We start from the raw sequence: 23,500 nt of genomic DNA on the forward strand, positions 1-23,500 counted from the left end.
CTACATCATTAAATTTTATCTACCTCAGTAAAAATGGCCATTAGTCTGTGGGTTTGATTAGTTTGAGTGTTATAATCAGAACTGGGCCCCTGAAGACTCTTTATTCTATAACTGGCAGTATCCTGCCTCTATATGTTCATGCACAGGTGTAGCCATCCACGATGAAGAAACAGGATTTCCATCCAGGATTTCTCATACCTAACTGTTCTTGTAAATCTTGGCTGGTGTTCCTTTTATTTTCAGATAGGATTTCCAGAGTGGTCCAAACTCCTCTTCATTAGAAGAAAATAATGAAATAAAAGCTAGACTAGCTAATAGTATACAATTTCTTGTTTATCTCCCGTGTGTGCAACTGACTGTGAGATACAGGATGGACTAAAGTTTGGGTTTTTTTGCCTTTTATATTATTAGAAAACCTCTCTCCCTTCAAATTGTCATTGGATATATTCAATAATCTTTTTTCTTGAATGATTGAAAAATATGTGAATAAATATATGAATGATAAATAAATAAACAGAAACAATTTTCATTGCCTTCTGTGCCAAGTATTTTCCAGCTGTCCCTTCTGGGCTACTCTTAAAGTTTCTCTCCCCTTGGGAGATAACCCATCTAGATTGTATTAGTTTCTGGAGGCCTGTGGTTCTTGTCTCCATTCAGACAATGAAAATTAGAGGGAGGAAGTACAGTAAGGGAAGAAAGTGAGTTTGGGGTATTTACCCCCAAGGATAGTTCTATCCTTGAGAAGTAATCCTAAATTGGTTTTTCTCTCCATAGTGAATCATTCTTCTTTTTAATGAGGCAGCTCTCTCTACAAGATTCTCTTTCACTTATAATTCCAGTAAACTCTTCTTCTCCTTGTTCTTTTGGTCCTATTACTGCTCCATAGCTGCTAGTCGAGATTCCTGCCCTCTCCATTGTGGGTCCTCTACACCCTGCCCACGCCTCAGTAATTAGTCTCCTTATTTATAAATCCTCTTCAAATTATCCTGATTTGCATGTGGCATCTGTCTTCTGCTAAGACTGTGACAAATACACTGTCAGTTCCACTGCTGCTCAGCAGATACAAATACAAATGTTAAAAGGAAGAGTAGTAGGCATCTTGAGATACACGATAATATTTTGCTTGTCTTATTGAACTTATTTTCCACTCCAGTTGACCGTAACTTCCACTCTAGGGCACTGAAAGGCTAATGGCATATTATGGCTTGAAACAACTTAAAGAGATCATCAAATCGAATTCACTAATTTTCTAGGTGGAGAAACTGGGACAGAGTTTCCAAGTTTGGACCAACCTTGTCCGCAATAGCTAGGAGGCATTTGACCGATCCAATCCACTACTCTCTGGCTCCTGCATTACAACCATAGCTTCTCAGATGCTCTTCTCCCTTACACCCGTGCCCAGAATGAATTATTAGCAAGCAGGGTAAGATCACTTCTTTGCTCAAAACCTTCCAATGGCTTCTCATTTCATTCTGAGGTAAAACCAAAGTTCTTGAAATCAGTACATTATCTAGCCCCTCCCTACCTCTGGGATCCTAGCAATCTTGTTACCTTCTCTCTCTCCTCTTTTTACAGCCTCCCTGACAGGACCAAACTATTCCTATGTGTGTTAAGGCCTTTGCACTGGAAAGCTCTCTCCAGATAATCTGCATGGATTACTCCTTTGCTGATAGTGAAATGTCACTTTATCAAAAAGGACTTCCCTACCCACTCAACTTAAAATAGCAGCCTTCACTTGTGATATATAGGTATAGGTATAGAAAGATAGATTCTTTCTTTGTGCTGTTTTATTTTTTGATGTGCCACACCAAACATCCTATATACATTATATTATATTTAATTGTCTATTTATTTTTATTTTTCGTCTATTCAAATGTAAGCTCAATAAAAGGCAGGGATTTTATTTTATTTTTTCCATTTTGTTAATTACCAATCCCTGAAGACTAGAGAATCACTAGCATATAGGAGACACTCAAATGTTTGTTGAAAGAATAAATGACTTGTAAAGCTTCATTTGTTTGTATGATGGGACAGTCAAGTTTGACAAACAGTTGTATGGCTTTACTGGGATCCTTGTAAAGATACAAGGACTTAGAGGATTCATTTCTAATCTATTAGATTTTCTGTTATCAGCAGGATAACTATTATTCTACTACATGACAAGTTTAACTGTGTATTATACTAAAGAATGAATAAATATACCCCACCATTTTTAAGATGCAGATTTTTTTAAAAAATCCAGCTGAAATATAATCAAGCAAGAGACTATATGGGTCACACTATCCATTTACTTATACATAAATTATACCTGGATATATTGGCAATAATATAGCAGGAACGTAAACTGACGTTCACATCCTTATTACATATATTTCCCACACCTACTATTATGTGAATCTAATTAGGATATGAAATTTGTATTACAAGTGTATAATAGATGAAAGGAATATATTTTGTTCTCTACAAGAAAGCTACAGGAATTCATTTTCTATTCTTCATTACAGAGTCAGAGATTTGTAGTACTACTTACTGCATTTCATAAATCAGAGCACTGGAACAACATTCTCCCTCCTAAATTTATGCCTCATGGAATTAAGAAACAAGTGTGTGCAAAGTGGAAGATTCTGGTATTCATATACTCATTTCCATTGTGCCCTATAGAGTAAACTCTGGAAAGAAGCCTATTATTCAAATGGGTTTGCACATCCTTTTCTTATAGAACTTGGATTTCTCATATTTTTTTAAGTTTCATAAAAATGTATATGTCTGTTTTTATCTTCCTGAATGACGGCTCAACAGAGTCAAGAATTTTAGAAAGTGGAGCCTTTGGTTTTTTCTTTTAACTTTCTATTTTGATAAAATTTCAACACAGAAATTTTGCTAGAGTAGTACAAAGAATTCTGTAAAATCTTCAAACAAATTTCCCAAAAGTTAACATTTTGCCATATTTGCTTTTGTTTTCTCTTTCCCTCTTTCTTTCTTTTCTTTTTTTTATCCCTCCATCTGTGTGCACATGTACACATTCACACACACACATTATTTTCTGAATCTACCAAGTTATAGACATGATGCCCTAGTACTTGAACCTTAAATTGAGGGCTTAATAATCAAGGTAATGAGGCAGGATAAGAATCAAGGATTAAATTTTTTGTTTGTTTTCCCTGTTTAAAGCTGTGTGAGAAAGACATTGATATGTTATATTTTATAGGAAGATAAACTTGAGAATAAATTTTTAAACACGTCTTCTGGCAATGTCCTCTATGTACCCCATTCTCCAAATATACTGTACTACTTATCCTTGGGAAAATTGTCTTTTGGGGCTCTCATTGGATAATCATTTATTGAATAAAATGATCACCTTAAAACCATGCTATGCCCAACTAAGGATAAAAGAGAAAACCACGCCCAAATGAACCAAAGTTCTTTACCAAGTACCATGTGGGAGGTCATATTTTCCTTTGCCTCTTGCTCTGTTTAACTAAGCTTTTCTTGATGCCAGAAGTAAAAGAAATGAGCTTTAGTTAGGACTACCAAGTAGCCTTTACTCAATTATTAGCACTTCTTGATAAGAACTAGTGGTTTCATTAAGGACTGCATATCTCCTCAGAGCACTGCTAATAATGATTATGGTAGACAGCCTATTTTGAGTTCCACATTTATTTTTAGTATTTCAACAACATGTGGCATTGATAGTTAAACAGCCAATTACTGTGGCTAATGCTGATGATCTTGCTGTACATTAAAAGAAGGTATCACACTTGAACTAGCAGAAATTTAAGATTGCACTAAACTGATTGAAATATCATTTATTTCCTTTAACCACTAATACTGTCTCCAAAATGCTACTCTTTATATTTATTTTCTTTGATCTATACTCTAAAATTAAAATTAACTTTTTTGAAAAGTATCGTTATTTTTAAAAGATTTTTTATCAAAATTATTTGTGATTGGAAATCAGTATCTGTAGGAGGCCACAATGTTGTAAAGGGATTCTGATGAAAAAGAATATACGGTTCAAAGTACTCGTGTATATCACATATTTAAGAATCTAATATGTACTATAAGTGACTACTAAAGATGGAATAACTCCAAATTCTACAGACTCTGTGACAAAGAATGTTGCTTATCGCATCTAGACACCAAATGAATCTCTCAGTCATAGCTTTGAAAACAGTTGATTTTCATTTCAGTCATTCCTATGTGTCTCCTCAGAAACATCTTGGATGTAGGCTTATAGTAAACATGGCTGTTTTTTGTGATCCCTAAGATGTAAATGCATGAAATGAAACACATATTAATTGAAAGTACTACAAAGTGTCATAATATCACGTTTAGGTACAGCAAGTAAAAGAATACACATAATGATGTGACCCATTCCCTTTAATATAAAATTTAAAATACTCTAAGGAAAAAATAACCTCAAAACAAGACACTGTGAAATAATTTATTGACCAAACTTTTAAAAATATTTGGGACTTCAGATAGCCAAAGCAAGGGAAAAAAACATTTAACTGGATACAGGAGCAATAAGTACATAGAATTTCACAACAGGTCACATGCAGATAGAGGTTCTCAGATTGTTAACATGAACATATTCCCACATTTAAAATGTGACATAATTATATTTATAATGAGAATTGTCTTCTAATATAGTAGGCAAACCATAGTTAAAGGATCTGGATATTTAAAATGCATAAGCACAAAACTCAGTAACATGAGTAGAACGCATTTTAGAAAATTCTTAATGACCCATAACTCAGTGTCTATGAAATGGATTGTCAGGATATTTCACTTTGGTAAAGCAAATGTGTTTGGGCAAATGAAGATGACAGTGTGGTGAGTGAGAACTTATCAGGATGTTTGCTGACTGAAGAATTAGAATATATGTGAGAAATGACCCTTTCTAAAGAAAGAAGAGGTGAAACACACTTCGTTTGTGGGAGAGAAAGAAGAAAATTTGCACACAGTATATTGTGCTATAACCTCATTTTTCTACCTAACCTGCCCTGCCCACCATTCGACCTGATGGGCATATGCCAAAACCCTAGGAACTGAGAACTGTAAACTCTCTCAGTAACTCAAAAGAAACATTTCTCATATTAAAATATCTTTAAAGTCAGATAGTTCACATTACTTCATGACTCCCTCCACCCCTTCTCTAAGATAACTACTCTAAATTTATTTTTTATATCGTGGAAGAGGTTAGTGAATACTATCTTGAATGGATATCAGTAAACTTCTATTCTTTTTTCATGAAGTTGAAGTTATAGTATTCAATATTTCACCAAAGAAATGAATTACACTAATATTAATAGATTTTCAAATGTTAAGCAAACCTTGCAATCATAGGATGAACTTTATTTGGTAATGATGTATTAACCCATTTTGTATTGCTTGATACTGTTTGCTAATATCTTTTCATATGTATAATTTTGGTTCTGTTTCTATTGACTGATTATGTTCCTCATTATGTATCACATTGATACGTACTTCTTTCATGTCTATTAAGTTTTGTGTTCGTGCTTAACATTGTCACACTATGCATTGAGTGCCTAAATTATATTCCTTTTAGAATTTATCATTTTATTTGACTAACATTTAATTTATTTGTGTAGCATCTTGATCTTTTCTAGGCTTGACTTAAAATTTTTTTTGAGATATAACAAACATACTGTAAAATCTAATTCTTTAAAGTATAGAATTCAGTGAATTTTAGTATATTCTAAAGCTATATAACCATTAGCAATATCAAACATTTTCATCACCCCCAAAGCAAATGTCATACCCATTAGCAGCCATTTCTCCCTCCCGCAGTCTTTGGCAAACACTCACCTTTCTGTCTCTATACATTTACCTATTCTGGACATACTATATAAATGTAATTGTACCATCTGTGGCCTTTTATGTTTGATTTTTTACATAATATGTTTCAAGGGTCATCCGTGTTATAGCATATATCAGTATATCATTACTATTTATGGCTAAATACTATTCCATTGTATGGATATATGAAATTGTGTTTATCCATTCATCAATTCATAGGCATTTGGCTTGTTTCTGCCTTTCAGCTATTATGAATAAGCTGCTATTAAAACCTGTGTGCAAGTTATTTGTGTGAGCATATGATTTCTATCCTCTTGGGTGTATATCTAGGGATAGATATGATGGGTCATATGATAATTTTGTTTAACATTGTTAGGAATGGCCAAACTGTTTTCCAAAGTGGTGGCACCATTTTACATTCCCACCAACAATGCAGAGGATTCCAATTGCCCATCCTCATCAACAGTTGTTATGTCTTATTGATCAGAGCTATCCTAGTGTCTGTGAAGTGGTATCTCATATGATTTATATTTCCTTAATAAGTAATGATGTTGAACATATCGTCATGTGTGTATTGGTTATTTGTATACTTCTTTGGAGAAATAGCCATTCAGATCCTTTGACCATTTTCCAATTGGGTTGGCTTTCTTATTGTTGAGTTGTAAGAGCTCTTTATATATTATAGATGAGTCCTTTAAGTATATGATTTGCAAATACTCTCTTCCAGTATCTGAGTTGTCTGTTCACTTTCTTGATTGTGTCCCTGGTTACAACCTCCAGTACAATATTGCAGAGAAGTAGTGAGAATAAACACCCTTGTCTCGTTCCTGATCTTAACAGGAACACTTTCAGTCTTTTGCCATTGAGTACGTTGTTAGCTATGGGTTTTTCATAGATGCTCTATATAAGACTGAGAATGTTCCTTTGTATTCCTAGCATATAGAGTGATTTCATAAGGAAAGAGTGCTGACTTTTTCGTCAAATGCTTTGTTGTTGTCTATTGAGATAATTTGGTTTTTTTGTCCTATTTTTGCCTATTAATATGGCACGTTAATTGATTGATTTTCTTCTGTTAAAGTGACCTTGTACTCCTGCTAAACACTTCTTGGCCATGGTATATAATGCTTTTTATATGTTGCTGGATGCATATCTTGCTCATATTTTGTGAATGATAATTGTGTCTATATTCTTACATGACATTGATCTGTGATTTGTTTGCTGTGTTTGTTTGGTTTTGGTATAAATATAATACTGACTTCATAGAATGAGTTGGTTAGTGATCCTTCCTCTTTTATTATTTGGAAAGTTCTTTAAATATTTGGTAGAATTCAGTAGTGTATCCATCTAGGTCTGGGCTTTCTTTTGTTGGATGTCTTTATATTACTGACTATCTCTTTGCTTATTATAGTTCTAGTCAGATTATCTATTTATTCTTGTCAGTTTCTGTAGTTTGTATCATGCTCACAATTTGTTCATTTCATCTAAATTATCTAATTTCTTAGCATATATTTCTTCATAGTGTTTTCTTATCCTTTTTATTTCTGCAAGACTGATAGTAATCTCTCCTCATTTATTCCTGACTTCAGTAATTTGACCCTTCTTCTCTATTTTTTTCCCTTTGGTTTATTTAACAGAGGTTTCTCAAACCTTTTTAATTAATTTACTTTGTTTTGTTAAAATCTCCATGGTTTTTCTACTATCTATTTTGTTTATTTCTACCTAATTTTTTAGTATTTTCTTCCTTCTGTTTCTTTGGGTTTAGTTTGCTATTCTTTTTATACTTCCTTAGGGATGAATGTTAGATTACTGATATAAGATCTTTCTTCTTTTCGATATAGACATTTACAGCTATAAATTCTCCTCCAACCACTACTTTGGCTTTATCCCATATGTTCTTATATGTTGTATTTTCATATTTATTTGCCTCAAAACATTTTACAATTTCCATTGTGATTTTTTTGGTATCACTGTTTATTTAGGACTGTGTGGTTTAATTGCCACATATTTGAGAATATCTCAAATTTCCTTCTGTTATTGATTTTATTTCATTTCATTGAGGTTGATATCTTGTTTCATTTCAATCCTTTTATATTTAATGAGGCTTGTTTTATAGCCTAACATTTGGTCTATCTGGACAATGTTCTATATGTACTTGAGAAGAATGTATATTCTGCTGTTGTTCTATATATGTATACTCCGTGGAGTGTTCTATACACGTCTTTAGGTCTAAATGGTTTATAGTTGTTACTCAAATCTACTTCTTTACTGATCTTATGTTTATCATTCTATCCATTTTTGAAATTGGAATGTTAAAGTTTTGAGCTAACATTGTTGAATTGCTGTTTCTCACTCTATTTCTATCAGTTTTGTTTCACATATTTTGGGTCTTCATTGTTAGGTGTTGTTAGGTTTACAATTTGTATATCTTTTTGAAGGATTTACCCTTACCCTTTTATCATTATAACTTGTATTTCTTTTTCTATAGTAACAATTTTTTTCTTAATGTTTATTTTGCCTAATGTTATTATGACCCCTTCAGCTCTCTTTTGCTACCATTACCATGGTCTATCATTTTCCATCCTTCTATTTTCAAACTTTATGTTACTTTGAATCTAAACTGTATCTCTGATAGAAGGCATATAGTTGGATAGTGTTTTTTCATTCATTCATTTTTTTTTTAATCTGTCTTTCTCCCCTTTCCACCTCCATTAGCACCTTTGGTATGTTAAATTTTAATTTAATCCTCAGATTACAATTAATTTCTTAATTTATAATAATCTAGTTCTTATTAAGACCAAATTAGTTACAATTTCAATAGTTGACAAAAATTTTAATGTATATCACTTTATCCTCTCTACTTCCTCTATTTTTTTGCAAATTATATTTTTATACATTGTAGGTCAGTAGATATATATTTATAATTATTTATACAGTTGTATTTTTGTTTATTTTTTTATCTTTATTTTTTAAATAGACTGTTCGTTAGAGCAGTTTTAGGTTTATAGCAAAATTGAGTGGATATTACAAAGGGATTTATAATTATTGCTTTATGCAGTTGTATTTTAGGTCAAATAGCAGAGAAAAAGTATTACTAACAAAAAATACATTGCACCCTCTTTTATGTTTACATATTAGTTATCTTTAAACCTGTATTTTATTTTTTCATATAGATTCAAGATATCATCTAGTGTCTTTTCAATACTATATGTCAATTATATTTCAATAAAATAAATGAATAAATTACTGGAATTTAGGGCCCAGTCTATGTAGTTCTCTGTATCTTAGAGAAACAGAATAGTGAATGCAAATTACCACATTTAATTTCTTATGTGTTTGCTGAATAAATTAATAAATTGCTTTATGATATTTTCAACTGTTATTGATAATTTAGAAAATTCGAGTGAGAAAATGTTTCTATATGGTTTATATGCTTGTCTTATGCAAATAAGTATAGTTAAAATAAACTGTGGAATTATGAACAAACAGAAGGATGGCTAAACAAATATGATATGTAACAACCATCAGATATCTGCAGCTAGAAGTCTGTAGTAATTTATAATAATATATTTTAAAATGATTTCAAAATTAAAAAGAGTTTTAGGGATGAAACACAATAACTTTAATATTTTGACATTGAAAATCTACTGTGTAAGCTATTTGTGAAAGTATTTAAAAGGACTGGGATAATATAAAATGACAACAATAATGTAGTAAAGTAACCCTCAGAATTTCAGGTAAAATTGGAATGGCCAATTTATGTCATCAATTGCAATTAGTTGGAATTAATTATATAACTTATTGTAAAGAAAAACAATATGCTACTTTATAATCCTAAAATTAATACATTTTTAATGTAACTACTGCTTTAAGGTCAAAACTTAACTGAGGTATTTAATTGGAAATATTGAAACATGTACCTGGACACATTTGGTACAATATTGATCTTAAACCATTTAATTAGACACTTTTATTATATAACAAAATTACATAATAGCATACCTTCCTAATTTTCTCAGGTCATCTTATTTTTCTTTATCTTTGGTTTCTCATTCTGAAATTAATTTTTCTGACCAGTCTTAAATTATCACACCTTGAAATACTAAAATATTTTTTCTGGAGACACAGAAAGTCAATAAATATTTGACATAAAGTACTGCTTTTCTATTCAAATGAATTTTGGTCATAAATAAAAGTGTTAAAATAAGCTCTCTGATGCTCTAAAATAAGCGTGTTTAGTGTGTTTAAAGTTTGCCACCAACTTCATCCCCATGGTTTTCAGGTATTTTACTACTAAAAGAGAAAATTAGTTAAAGGTATTGTTTTGATAGTTTAAGCTGTCCCGATTTTTAAAGACCAAGGGCTTCACCTGAAGGTTGCAGTCTTTTTATCAACATAATCAGCAATCACAATATGCAGAATTCCCTTCTTAAGATAATAAATGGATTTCCTTCTAAGGGTCTTATCTTCCTGCTGTCTATTACCTGCCATCTGAACCCCATACTTTGGAACTCATTCTCATTTACCAGGCACTTGGCCTAGTTTCACGAGCACCTCTCATTCAAACTTTGTTTTCTTGCTGTATGACCATTAGTTTCCTAGGTTGTCACAATTCTAGGTGTCACAGATTCTAGGTATCTGTGTAGATCTTCAGTGCCCACCTATTATTCCTTCAACTTACATTAAGAACCTGACTTCACATCATTACAAACCTCCAACTGTGGTTCCTGCAAAGATTTTCTGGGTCAAAACTTCAGGGCATCAAGCCCCTGCTTTAGTGTTCTTCCTGGTTATACTCTTCTATACACATTCTCTTTGCAGGCTTTGACCAAGGTCTCCTGCTTCCTACCCTCCTATATCTTTTTACCATCTTCCCTTTTGTAATGGAAATACAACTGTAGAAATAAATTGTTATTATTTAAGCCATATATCTGATTATCTGACTCCCCTACTCCATATCATAAACATAAATCTCTTTCTCAGTTTCTCCACTGAATGTTTGTACAAGATGTTAACTGTGTTTCTCTATTATTAGTTTCCTTATTTCCATTTGTAATTGTTCAGTAATATAAATAGCATAATGAGTTAGTCAATGTTTATTGAGTAACAATAATTTGATCAGAACTGTGTCGAAACAGGGAGATTGAAAAAAACAGTTTAAGGTATGACAGTTAACAAATGACTAACAAAGTGTATGACAGGGGGATGAGTAAGGGAATGTCATTTCTTTTACTCTTTTTCATTCCCTCTTTTTTCCAGGAAAAGCTAGGTTTTGCCAAGAAAGTACAAAAGCAAGCCGTGGAAATATTTTACGGTGGTAAAGATTTGCACACACATTATAAACCAGGAAACATTGTCAGAGTTTGCTATTTATCTACCCAAGGTTATAACTAGAGGTTTACCTTAGGGATTCAAGTTTTCTCATTTTATAATATCATTTTATTAGATATAATTAAGTGAATATTTAAAACCATGCATTTGATCCCTAAAAATTATATGAGGTTTATGGAGGTAGAAAATCATGAATAATACAAAACATGTACATTACTTTTATTCTAATAAATGTGGCTATTTCAATAGTTTAGCCATCAAAAAAGAAGAAGAATAGTTATGAACATTTTAAGAAACCTAGAATCTGGTTATTTTATATATGTTCCACTTAAAAAAACATATAATAAGTACTTAATATGTTCCAGGCATAATTCTGCATGAATTAACTGTATGCACATTTTATTAAGGAGCTTGAATTAGTTTTCACATTTTATTGAGGAGGAAACTAAAATACAGGGAAGTTAAGTAACAATGCTTTATCTATTTTACAGTCCACATAAAATCAATAATCAAGCTAGGGCTGATACAGTTTTAAAACTGAGTAAGATCATGTGTTTAATTTGATATTTTTGAAATATGTTTTCATAACTCATTAATTCTATTATTTTGATATTAGAGGAAGTACTAAAAGTTCCATAAACTATGAAATACAGAATAGTTTTTTTTTTCCCTCTCATTTGGTTTACAGCATAGCCCTGAGTTAGAAGCTCAAAGCCTTTCACCTATATCATGTAATATGCTACTTTTTAATATTTCTGTGTGTATTACTAATTTCTTTCATTTACTGATAATACAAAAGTTAACCCAATTTTTTACATTTCATGTCCAACATGTAATTAAAATGTAATAATGACTTCAGACATATTATAGGCATATATCTATACAGAGTAAAGAAAGTAGGATATGGATATGACTTTTCTTAAATTTCCCCTTCAAGAGAAATTCTAGCTTTACCATCTTATATTCTTAACTCACTTCCATTTTTCATATTATTTTAGTTTTTTGCTTTGATATTGTTATTTCACTTTTGACTTGAAAAATGCATATTCCTGTTTAAATGTTTATCTTAGTTGTACCAAACTACACTTATTATTGGTTTCATTAGGTGCCGTAAATAGCATAATTATATTCTAAAGACAGTGTTGTTTTCTGATTGACTTTTATGACATCCTTCAAAATTGTTTAGTATCCTGTTTGTTCCAATATCAAATTCTCTCCTTTGTCCAGAACATTCTTTCCACTTGCCTCCTTGACTTCCTCTCACACATTGCCCTCTATTATGTATAAGTACATATATGACTGATTATAGTTATACTTTCCACTACCAAACACTTCCCTACTACTTCCTTCATGGATGGCCCACATAATCTATTTTTCTTACTGTTTTGTAGTGATCTATCTTGCACCCTGGCAAGTACATATCGAGATTTTTCTAAATGAAGTAAAATATTTTCTTTTATAAAATAGTAAAACCATCGCTGATTATTTTGGGTGTGGAGGATTCAACTTTCATACATAAATGCAGTTTCTAAAAAATATTCCCTCTAGTTAATATTCTCTTTAAATATGTTTTGAATGTTATATATCATGTATATTTGCATATCATGGCTCTAGTTAATGCCAAATTTTTGACAATACAAACTGCCTTGCATTTCATTTTTATGCATGTGCTCCACTGCATTTTACAAAATAAGCATACTAATCTGTCTTAAAATGACACATAGCATATTTTTATTCCCTTCAGCAACTTTGTTGAGATACATTTTAAATCTTCTTTTAATTTATATTTAATTTTATTCTTAGCATTTACAATGGACTTTCCCCTGAAATAATACAATTCATACCATACTTAAACTTCCTGATAATATTATTTAAGCATTTTTGTAATATAAGGTGGCATTAATATAATCTACAAAAGAGTAAATGTGGAAAGCCTCAAAGGACAGTGAAAGTAGATATAGTATTATATGTTTCTTTTATATTTCTAAATGTACCCTGTATATGCCAAATACTTCAGAGAAAATAAGAACTGTTTTGTAGATTAAGTGAAAAGTCACACTGTCAGAAAAAAATGTGTCTTTGAGTAATTTTCACCTAGCCTAAATACGTGAAATGGACCGTGGCTTTATACTACAATGTGCAAAGGACAAATAAATTTTATTTCTTACTGTCAGTAAATTAAAATGTAGGGAATTTTCCATTAAGGTGATGAAGTAAATGTGCCTTTTCTGCAATTTCTCTCTCTGGAACAAGCAAAAATGTGACAGAAAGAATGAAAAATTTAAATGAAGAAAATATCTTAATGAACTTAGGAGATAGCCAGCACCCCTAGTCACTTGAATAATGTAAAAAGATACTCCAGATAAACTGAAATTTGGACCAAATTGAGACAGAGAAAAAAAACCTTAAATCTACCTCTCCAATTTTGGGGTGGCAAATAATAATTGTAGAAAATAGGCAGCATAACCTTAAAGGAACCAAACAGTGATTATTTATTCATTCATCATTGATTCATTGATTCATTTATTCATTAATTCATTCATTTTTTTATGGAGCAGCAGGATTGTGGGCATGGATGACTGTGGTAACGTCTTGCAGCTCTGCTGCATTTTAGAAGGTGGTAAACTAGGGAATGTTGAAATGAAAAGGTAAATAATGTAGAAGATACTAATGGTCATTGTGTTGAAATTAAACAGGGATAGTAGGTGACAGTCACTTCTGCAGCAGCTTCCCAGGGTCAATTTGTGTGAAATAAATGACAATTCCAAGAGAGTGAATATGGGGACTCTGTAAGGTAAACTATATTCTTGCTTACTCTGAAGGAAAAAGTGTACAATGTAGTTGAACCATTTGTAAATATCTTCGCCTTTAATTTGATTATTTTTCTGCTGCTACTTTTGCTTTTGTTTGACTCATCTGTTTGTACAGTACTTTATCTGAAGGGCTTTTTGTTTTATCTTAGATGTTCTTTTATCTGTTTAATATTAAAAAGGAGGGTCTCCATAGATCATGAATCAAGATATAGACCACCAGAGCTTCCTTCCTATCCAATCTAAGCTGGCCTAAATATTAATGGCTGGATGACTTACTAGGCTGGTGAATGACAGTGAAAAGAGATTGGTCAAACTTTGGAACACTCCTTGCCTAGTTAATTCATTAAATAAGTTCACTTTCTTTTGTTTAAGTTTGGGGGACAAGAATGGTCCAACCACTGAACCTAGACCCTACTTATTCTCTGAGTGGCAAGACAAAATTTATACACACATACTTTTGACTGACTTGAGGCCTTTTGGTATCCTTTTCCTGTTTGTCATGTGTTTGTCTATTTCAAAGTTGCTACCTCCTACTGAAAGACCTCACACTTCCTGTATGAAGTCTCACTATAATCCTAAACTTGTTTTGGGAAAAAACTATAGATATAGATAAACTAAACCTAACATTGGGCATATGGGGAACTCTAGACATGTTAGAATTAACGAATTAATACATTTAGAGGAAACCTAGAAATTCAATAAAAGGGTATTTAAAAATTAATAATCAACTTTATTTATATATTTTAACATCTTTATTGGAGTATAATTGCATTACAATCCTGTGGTATTTACTGTCTTATAACAAAGTGAATCAGCTATACATATACATATATCCCCATATCCCCTCTCTCTTGTGTCTCCCTCACAACCTCCATATCCCACCCCTCTAAGTGGACACAAAGCTGATCTCCCTGTGCTATGCAGCTTCTTCCCACTAGCTAACTACTTTATATTTGGTAGTGTATATGTGTCAATGTCACTATCTCACTTCGTGCCAGCTTGCCCTTCCCCATCCCAGTGTCCTCAAGTCCAATCTCTATGTCTGTGTCTTTATTCCTGTCCTGCCACTAGGCTCATCAGAACCAATATTTATTTATGTTTTTAGATTCTATATATATGTGTTAGCATACGATATTTGTTTTTATCTTTCTGCCTTATTTCACTATGTATGACGAACTCTTGGTCCATCCACCTCACTACAAATAACTCAATTTCATTTCTTTCTATGGCTGAGTAATATTCCATTGTATATATGCACCTCATCTTCTTTATCCATTCATCTGTCAGTGAACACTTAGGTTGCTTCCATGTCCTGGTTATTGTAAATAGTGCTGCAATGAATATTGTGGTACATGACTCTTTCTGAATTATGGTTTTCTTGGGGTATGTGCCCAGTAGTGGGATTGCTGGGTCATATGGTAGTTCTATTTATAATTTTTTAAGGAACTTCCATACTGTTCTCCACAGTGGCTCTATCAATTTACATTCCCACCAACAATGCAAGAGGGTTCCCTTTTCTCCACACCCTCTCCAGCATTTTTTGTTTGTAGATTTTTTGATGCTGGTCATTCTGACCAGTGTGAGATGATACCTCATTGTAGTTTTTTTTTTTTTTTTTTTTTGCGGTACGCGGGCCTCTCACTGTTTTGGCCTCTCCCGTTGCGGAGCACAGGCTCTGGACGCGCAGGCTCAGCGGCCATGGCTCACGGGCCCAGCCGCTCTGCGGCATGTGGGATCCTCCCAGATCGGGGCACGAACCCGTGTCCCCTGCATCGGCAGGCAGACTCTCAACCACTGCGCCACCAGGGAAGCCCCCTCACTGTAGTTTTGATTTGCATTTCTCTAGTGATTAGTGAAGCTGAGCATCTTTTCATATGTTTGTTGGCAATCTGTGTATCTTCTTTGGAGAAATTTCTATTTAGGCCTTCTGCCCATTCTTTGATTAGGTTCTTTGTTTTTTGATACTGAGCTGCATGAGCTGATTCTGTATTTTGGAGATTAATCCTTTGTCACTTGCTTCATTTGCAAATATTTTCTCCCATTCTGAGGGTTGTCTTTTTGTCTTGATTATGGTTTCCTTTGCTGTGCAAAAGCTTTTAAGTTTCACTAGGTCCCATTTGTTTATTTTTGTTTTTATTCCCATTTCTCTAGAAGGTGGGTAAAAAAGGATCTTGCTATGATTTACATCATAGAGTGTTCTGCCTATGTTTTCCTCTAAAAGTTTTATAGTGTCTGGCCTTACATTTAGTTCTTTAATATAGTTTGAGTTTATTTTTGTGTATGGTGTTAGGGAGTGTTCTAAGTTCATTCTTTTACATGTAGCTGTCCAGTTTTCCCAGCACCACTTATTGAAGAGACTGTCTTTTCTCCACTGTATATTCTTGCCTCCTTTATCAAAGATAAGGTGACCATATGCGCATAGGTTTATGTCTGGGCTTTCTATCCTGTTCCACTAATCTATATTTCTGTTATTATGCCAGTACCATACTGTCTTGATTATAATAGCTTTGTAGTATAGTCTGAAGTCAGGGAGCCTGATTTCTCCAGCTCCATTTTTCTTTCTCAAAATTGCTTTGGCTATTTGGGGTGTTCTGCATTTCCATAAATATTGTGAAATTTTTTGTTCTAGTTCTGTGAAGAATGCCAGTCGTACTTTGATAGGGATTTCATTGGATCTGTTGATTGCTTTACATAGTATAGTCACTTTCACAATGTTGATTCTTCCAATCCAAGAACATGGTATATCTCTCCATCTGTGTCGTCTTTAATTTCTTTCATCAGTGCCTTATAGTTTTCTGCATACAGGTATTTTGTCTCCTTAGGTAGGTTTACTCTTAGGTATTTTATTCTTTTTATTGCAATGGTAAATGGGAATGTTTCCTTAATTCCTCTTTCAGATTTTTCATCATTAGTGTATAGGAATGCAAGAGATTTCTGTGCATTAATTTCGTATCCTGCTACTTTACCAGATTCATTGCTTAGCTCTAATAGTTTTCTGGTAGTACCTTTAGGATTCTCTATGTATAGTATCATGTCATCTGCAAACAGTGACAGTTTTACTTCTTCTTTTCTGATTTGGATTCCTTTTATTTCTTTTTCTTCTCTTGTTGCTGTGGCTAAAACTTCCAAAACTGTGTTGAATAATAGTGGTAAGTGAAGGCAACCTTGTTTTGTTCCTGATCTTAGTGGAAATGATTTCAGTTTTTCACCATTGAGAATGATGTCGACTGTGGGTTTGTCATATATGACCTTTATTATGTTGAGGTAAGTTCTCTCTATGCCTACTTTCTGGAGGGTTTTTATCATAAATCGGTGTTGAATTTTGTCAAAAGCTTTTTCTGCATCTATTGAGAATATCATATGGCTTTTGTCCTTCAATTTGTCAATATGGTGTATCACATTGATTGATTTGCATATATTGAAGAATCCTTGCAGTACTGGGATAAACCCCACTTGATCATGGTGTATGATCCTTTTAATGTGCTGTTGGATTCTGTTTGCTAGTATTTTGTTGAGGATTTTTGCATCTGTGTTCATCAGTGATATTGCCTGTACTTTTCTTTTTTTGTGACATCTTTGTCTGGTTTTGGTATCAGGGTGATGGTAGCCTTGTAGAATGAGTTTGGGAGTGTTTCTCCCTCTGCTATATTTTGGAAGAGTTTGAGAAGGATAGGTGTTAGCTCTTCTCTAAATGTTTGATATAATTTGTGAAGCCATCTGGTCCTGGGCTTTTGTTTGTTGGAAGATTTTTAATCACAATATCAATTTCAGTGCTTGTAATTGGACTATTTATATCTTCTATTTCTTCCTGGTTCAATCTCAGAAGGTTTTGCTTTTCTAGGAATTTGTCCATTTCTTCCAGGTTGTCCATTTTATTGTCATATAGTTGCTTGTAGTAATATCTCATGATCCTTTGTGTTTCTGCAGTGTCAGTTGCTACTTCCCCTTTTTCATTTCTAATTCTGTTGATTTGAATCTTCTCCCTTTTTTTCTTCATGAATCTCACTAATGGTTTATCAATTTTGTTTATCTTCTCAAAGAACCGGCTTTTAGTTATATTAATCTTTGCTACTGTTTCCTTCATTTATTTCTGTTGTAATCTTTATGATTTCTTTCCTTCTGCTAACTTTGGGAGTTTTTTGTTCTTCTTTCTCTAATTGCTTTAGATGTAAGGTCAGGTTGTTTATTTGGGGTATTTCTTGTTTCTTTAGGTAGGATTGTATTGCTATAAACTTCCCTCTTAGAACTGCGCTTGCTGCATTCCATAGGTTTTTAGGTTGTTGTGTTTTCTTTGTCATATTCTTCTAGGTATTTTTTGATTTCCTCAGTGTTCTCTTGGCTGTTTAGCCTCCATGTGTTTGTATTTTTTACAGTTATTTTCCTGTAATTGATATCTCGTCTCATAGCGTTGTGGTCAGAAAAGATACTTGGTATGATTTCAGTTTTCTTAAATTTTCCAAGGCTTGATTTGTGACCCCAGATTTGATCTATCATGGAGAATGTTCCATGAGCACTTGAGAAGAAAGTGTAATCTGTTGTTTTTGGATGGAATGTCCTGTAAATAGTTAAGTCCATCTTGTCTAACGTGTCATTAAAAGCTTGTGTTTCCTTATTTATTTTCATTTTGGATGATCTGTCCATTGGTGAAAGTGGGGTGTTAAATTCCCCTACTAGGATTGTGTTGCTGTCGATTTCCCCTTTTATGGCTGTTAGCATTTGCCTTATGTATTGTAGTGCTCCTATGTTGCGTGCATAAATATTTACAATTGTTATATTTTCTTCTTGGATTGATCGCTTGATCATTATGTAATGTCCTTCTTTGTCTTTTATAATAGTCTTTATTTTAAAGTCTTTTTTGTCTGATATGAGAATTGTGACTCCAGCTTTCTTTTGATTTCCATTTCCATGGAATATGGTTTTTTTCCCCTCATTTTCAGTCTGTATGTGTCCCTAGGTCTGAAGCAGGTTTCCTGTAGACAGCATATATATGGGTCTTCACTTTATGTCAGTTCAGCCAGTCTATGTCTTTTGGTTGGAGCATGTAATCCATTTACATTTAAGGTAATTATCAATATGTATATCCCTATTACCATTTTCTTAACTGTTTTGGGTTTGTTTTTGTAGGTTTTTCCTTCTCTTGTGTTTCCTGCCTAAAGAAGTTCCTTTAGCATTTGTTGTAGAGCTGGTTTGGTAGTGCTGAATTCTCTTAGCTTTTGCTTGTCTGTAAAGGTTTTAAGTTCTCCATCAAATCTGAATGAGATCCTTGCTGGGTACAGTAATCTTGGTTGTAGGATTTTACCCTTTCATCACTTTAAATATGTCCTGCCACTCCCTTCTGGCTTGCAAAGTTTCTGCTGAAAGATCAGCTCTTACCCTTATGGGGATTCCCTTGTATGTTATTTGTTGTTTTTCCCTTGCTGCTTTTAATATTTTTTCTTTGTATTTAATTTTTGATAGTTTGATTAATATGTGTCTTGGAGTGGTTCTCCTTGGATTTATCCTGTGTGGGTCTCTGCTCTTCCTGGACTTCATTGACTATTTCTTTTCCATATTAGGGAAGTTTTCAACTCTAATCTCTTCAAATATTTTCTCATACCCTTTCTTTTTCTCTTCTTCTTCTGGGACCCTATAATTTGAATGTTGGTGTGTTTAATGTTGTTCCAGTGGTCTCTGAGACTGTCCTAAATTTTTTTCATTTTGTTTTCTTTATTCTTCTCTGCAATAGTTATTTCCACTCTTTTATCTTCCAGGTCACTTATCCGTTCTTCTGTCTCAGTTATTCTGCTATTGATTTCTTCTAGAGAATTTTAAATTTCACTTATTTTGTTGTTCATCATTGTTTGTTTGCTCTTTAGTTCCTCTAGGTCCTTATTAAATGTTTCTTGTATTTTCTCCATTCTATTTCCAAGATTTTGGATCATCTTTACTATCATTACTCTGAATTCTTTTTCAGATAGACTGCATATTTCCTCTTCTTTTGTTTTGTCTGGTGTGTTTTTACTTTGCTCCTTCATCTGCTGCATGTTTCTCCATCTTCTCAGTTTGCTTAACTTACTCTGTTTGGGGTCTTGTTTTCACAGGTTGCAGATTCGTTGTTCCCGTGGATTTTGATGTCTGCCCACAGTGGGTAAGGTTGATTCAATGGGTTGTGTAGGCTTCCTGGTAGAGGGGACTGGTGCCTGTGTTCTGGTGGATAAGGCTGGATCTTGTCTTTCTCGTGGGCATGGCCGCTTCCAGTGGTGTGTTTTGGGGTGTTTGTGACCTTATTATGTTTTTAGGCAGCCTCTCTGCTAATGGGTGGGGTTGTGTTCCTGTCTTGCTAGTTGTTTGGCATGGAGTGTTCAGCACTTGAGCCTTCTGGCTATTGAGTGGAGCTGGTTCTTAGTGTTGAGCTGGAGATCTGTGGGAGAGCTCTCGCTGATTGATATAACCTGGGGCCAGGAGGTCTCTGGTGGTCCAATGTCCTGAACTAAGCTCTCCACCTCAGAGGCTCAGGACTGCCACCAAGCCAGAGCACCAAGACCCTGTCAGCCCCATGGCTGATAGCGATAAGAGGAATAGGGGGAAGCCCCACTCCCAGACACTGTGCAGCCATTAGGTTCTCATGTCTCCACCACGCTGGAAGCAATGCTCCTCCGTGCACTCCAGCTCTGCCTCTTCACTCCCCCTGCCTCTAGAAAAGTGCACCACTCCTTCACTCAGTTTCTTCTTGGTTCCCCTGGCTCTGACAACCCGGACAGAGAAGGCTCCTGCCACATGATGTTCAGACTCAGAATGTCTTCACTTGAGCCCAGGGCTGGCTAAGTTTTGTTTTTTTCAATTTCTTTCCAATTCACATACTTCCTATCATCATAACAAAAAAACATTCCAATAAATATTTTTGATAATTTTCTAGAGAGACAGAAGGGAAAAGCGTTTGGAGTTTCTTATTGGACAAGCCCCATCTGGTGCTCTTACCATTTGCTTGGACTGTGAACATTTTATGAGTTACAGCATCTGTCAATTAGCACTGTAAAATCCACAGATGGATTCTGGTATTTCATAGCATGCTGCTGCCAAGGGTATACTTTAAATTCATATATGCCCTCTTCACCAGCCAATATACTTCTATCAAAATAAGAAAAGAACTATTACCTAAATCACATATGTAACTGAAATTGAAGGATCTCAATGCTAACTCTCTAAGGCAAGAGGATGTACAGTGCCCTAAGGAAAAGGTAAAGGCCAGTGGATGGCCAAAAAAGAAATGTTAGAGAAGGATTCACACATTATAAATAGGTAATCATATAATTTATTGTCTAAACTTAGATATTTTTGAGAGAGAAACAGAATGCTATTAATTATTATGCCAAGATAACAGGCATAAACTAGACTATCTTGCAACCTAATTTTGATGTCTGTTAGTGAGGCAGTGTACAGTATTAAGGGATTAAGGCTAGTAATAAGAAGAAAGTGCATATCAAATACTTGAGGTCTCCTTAGTTATCCATGTTTTAAAGACATTTAGGATTATTAAGACTCATATGTATGCTTGCAGTGAGCATTTATTGTTTGCTTCTGTAGCATCCATGTGCCTTACTTCCATTATAGCCCTACATTTTGTTTGTGTAGTGACATCTCCCATATTTAAGTTCACAAGATCTGGTGGAGCTTCACTCCAAATTTTTATAGGCCAAAGTTGTTTGAAATTGAAAAATTGTGCACTAGAATAATTTCAGTTTCAATGTTTTGTTTGTTTCTTTGTTGATACCTTACTGGAGAAATGTCAGACAAACATTTTGCTCATTAACATGTGAATGAATAAGAAAAGGAAAGCGTAGGTAGGGAGGTATAAAGAAATCTAATCCAATCTTACTCTTTTATTCTATAAAGCTTCTCTCATTTCTACCAACTGGCTATCTATTCATTTGTAGTTTACTATTCTGATGATATGGGACATATCTCTTGTTTTCTTCAATTGAAGAAATTCTCTGGTTTTCTTCAATTGAAATATTGAGAACTTGACTTCTGTTATTTATGCCCATAACTCACATTTAGACTAGAAACAGAAATTAGTATCAAGCTTATATCTATGTCTAGTTTGATTTAACTCTTTTGTAGTACTTTTTTTTATTCCTGATATTCAACATAATACTCTTCGAAAATTAGACTTCTTGTTATAAATAATGCAAATAAATAAGACATGGATCAGTTTAAAATGCATAGAATTTTATGGATAAAAATTAATGAATTGCCTATTTACTACTAGGCAGGAACTTCAAGTTCACATTGGTCAAAAGGAGACATAAAATACAGCCTAAATTCTTATTTCACCATCCTCAACTTCCAGTACTTAACACAGCATGTGATTATATTTTCTAAAAGTTTTAACTTTTAGAAAATATTAACTAAACTATTTTTATTTAGTTAATATTGTTTTCTAACTTATGCATGTCACAATACTTGTCTTCAACAAAATATCATATATATATATATATATATATATATAAAATGAATGCTTGTAATTTTGTGACAGAATTCACTCTTAAATATAGCTGCCATAAAGAATTATGGACTAAATCAGGCATGCTAAAAATACCACTTTTATTTTGAGGTTATGTATATACATGTCAAAACAACTAGCTGAAAATGTGAAGTACTCAGTCAATCAACCAGTTATGTTGTCTACATGATGCCAAAAAGCCAGCTTGATTGATCTGTTTCCAGCCAGATGAGTTGACTCTATACAGTCAGTGATGTTATCTTTATAAAGAACAAAGTTGATCATATCATATCTCTGCTTAACAATCTGTCCATAACTTGTAGGATAAAATTCAAAATCCTTAGCTTGACAAAAAAGACCTTTCAAGATCTGCCCACAGTTTGCTCTTCTGACTCTAACGTCCTTTCCACTTTGCCTTAACCATTGTGCTATTATTGATAATTATACTTTCTCCACAACATTCCAGACACTTTCACGATAGTTTTCTGTAGACTTTTCCTATGCTACCATGCTCCACCATTACCTGCTGTATCCACTGACTTGATTCTTCACCCAGAAATTCCTTTATCACTCTTTAAACTGTAGCCTAAAGGTCACATTGTCAGTTAGGCCTTACCTTGCACCACTGTCTCTGTTCAATTCCATTTGCTCCCATAAAATATTTCTTTGAGGCATAGGAAACAAATGATTAATGTTATCGGGATGAATATGTAAATTAATAAATTAATAACTTGGTCAGTTATTTATATGCTAGTGACTGAGTCAACATTCCTAAGGTTGATTATGTATCCATGGGCCACTTCCATTTCACTTCACTTAAAAATGTGATATATACCTTCCACTATGTGAAAAATTTTGTAATCAAAGTGGTAGCCTCTTCATGTGAGCTCATCAGTGTTATAAAAAAGTAATCTAAGAAAACCAGTTTTGTTACTATGTTTATTTTTGTTAATGGGCATTTTTACTTAAATCTTCTTATGCTTTAACATACTGTTAGTACTTTTTCCTTAATTTTTGTTTCACCATTTTCAACTTTCTTCCACAGTGATTCTGG

Source organism: Stenella coeruleoalba (genome assembly GCF_951394435.1).
Source record: "Stenella coeruleoalba genome assembly, chromosome: 1".
NCBI lineage: Eukaryota > Metazoa > Chordata > Mammalia > Artiodactyla > Delphinidae > Stenella > Stenella coeruleoalba.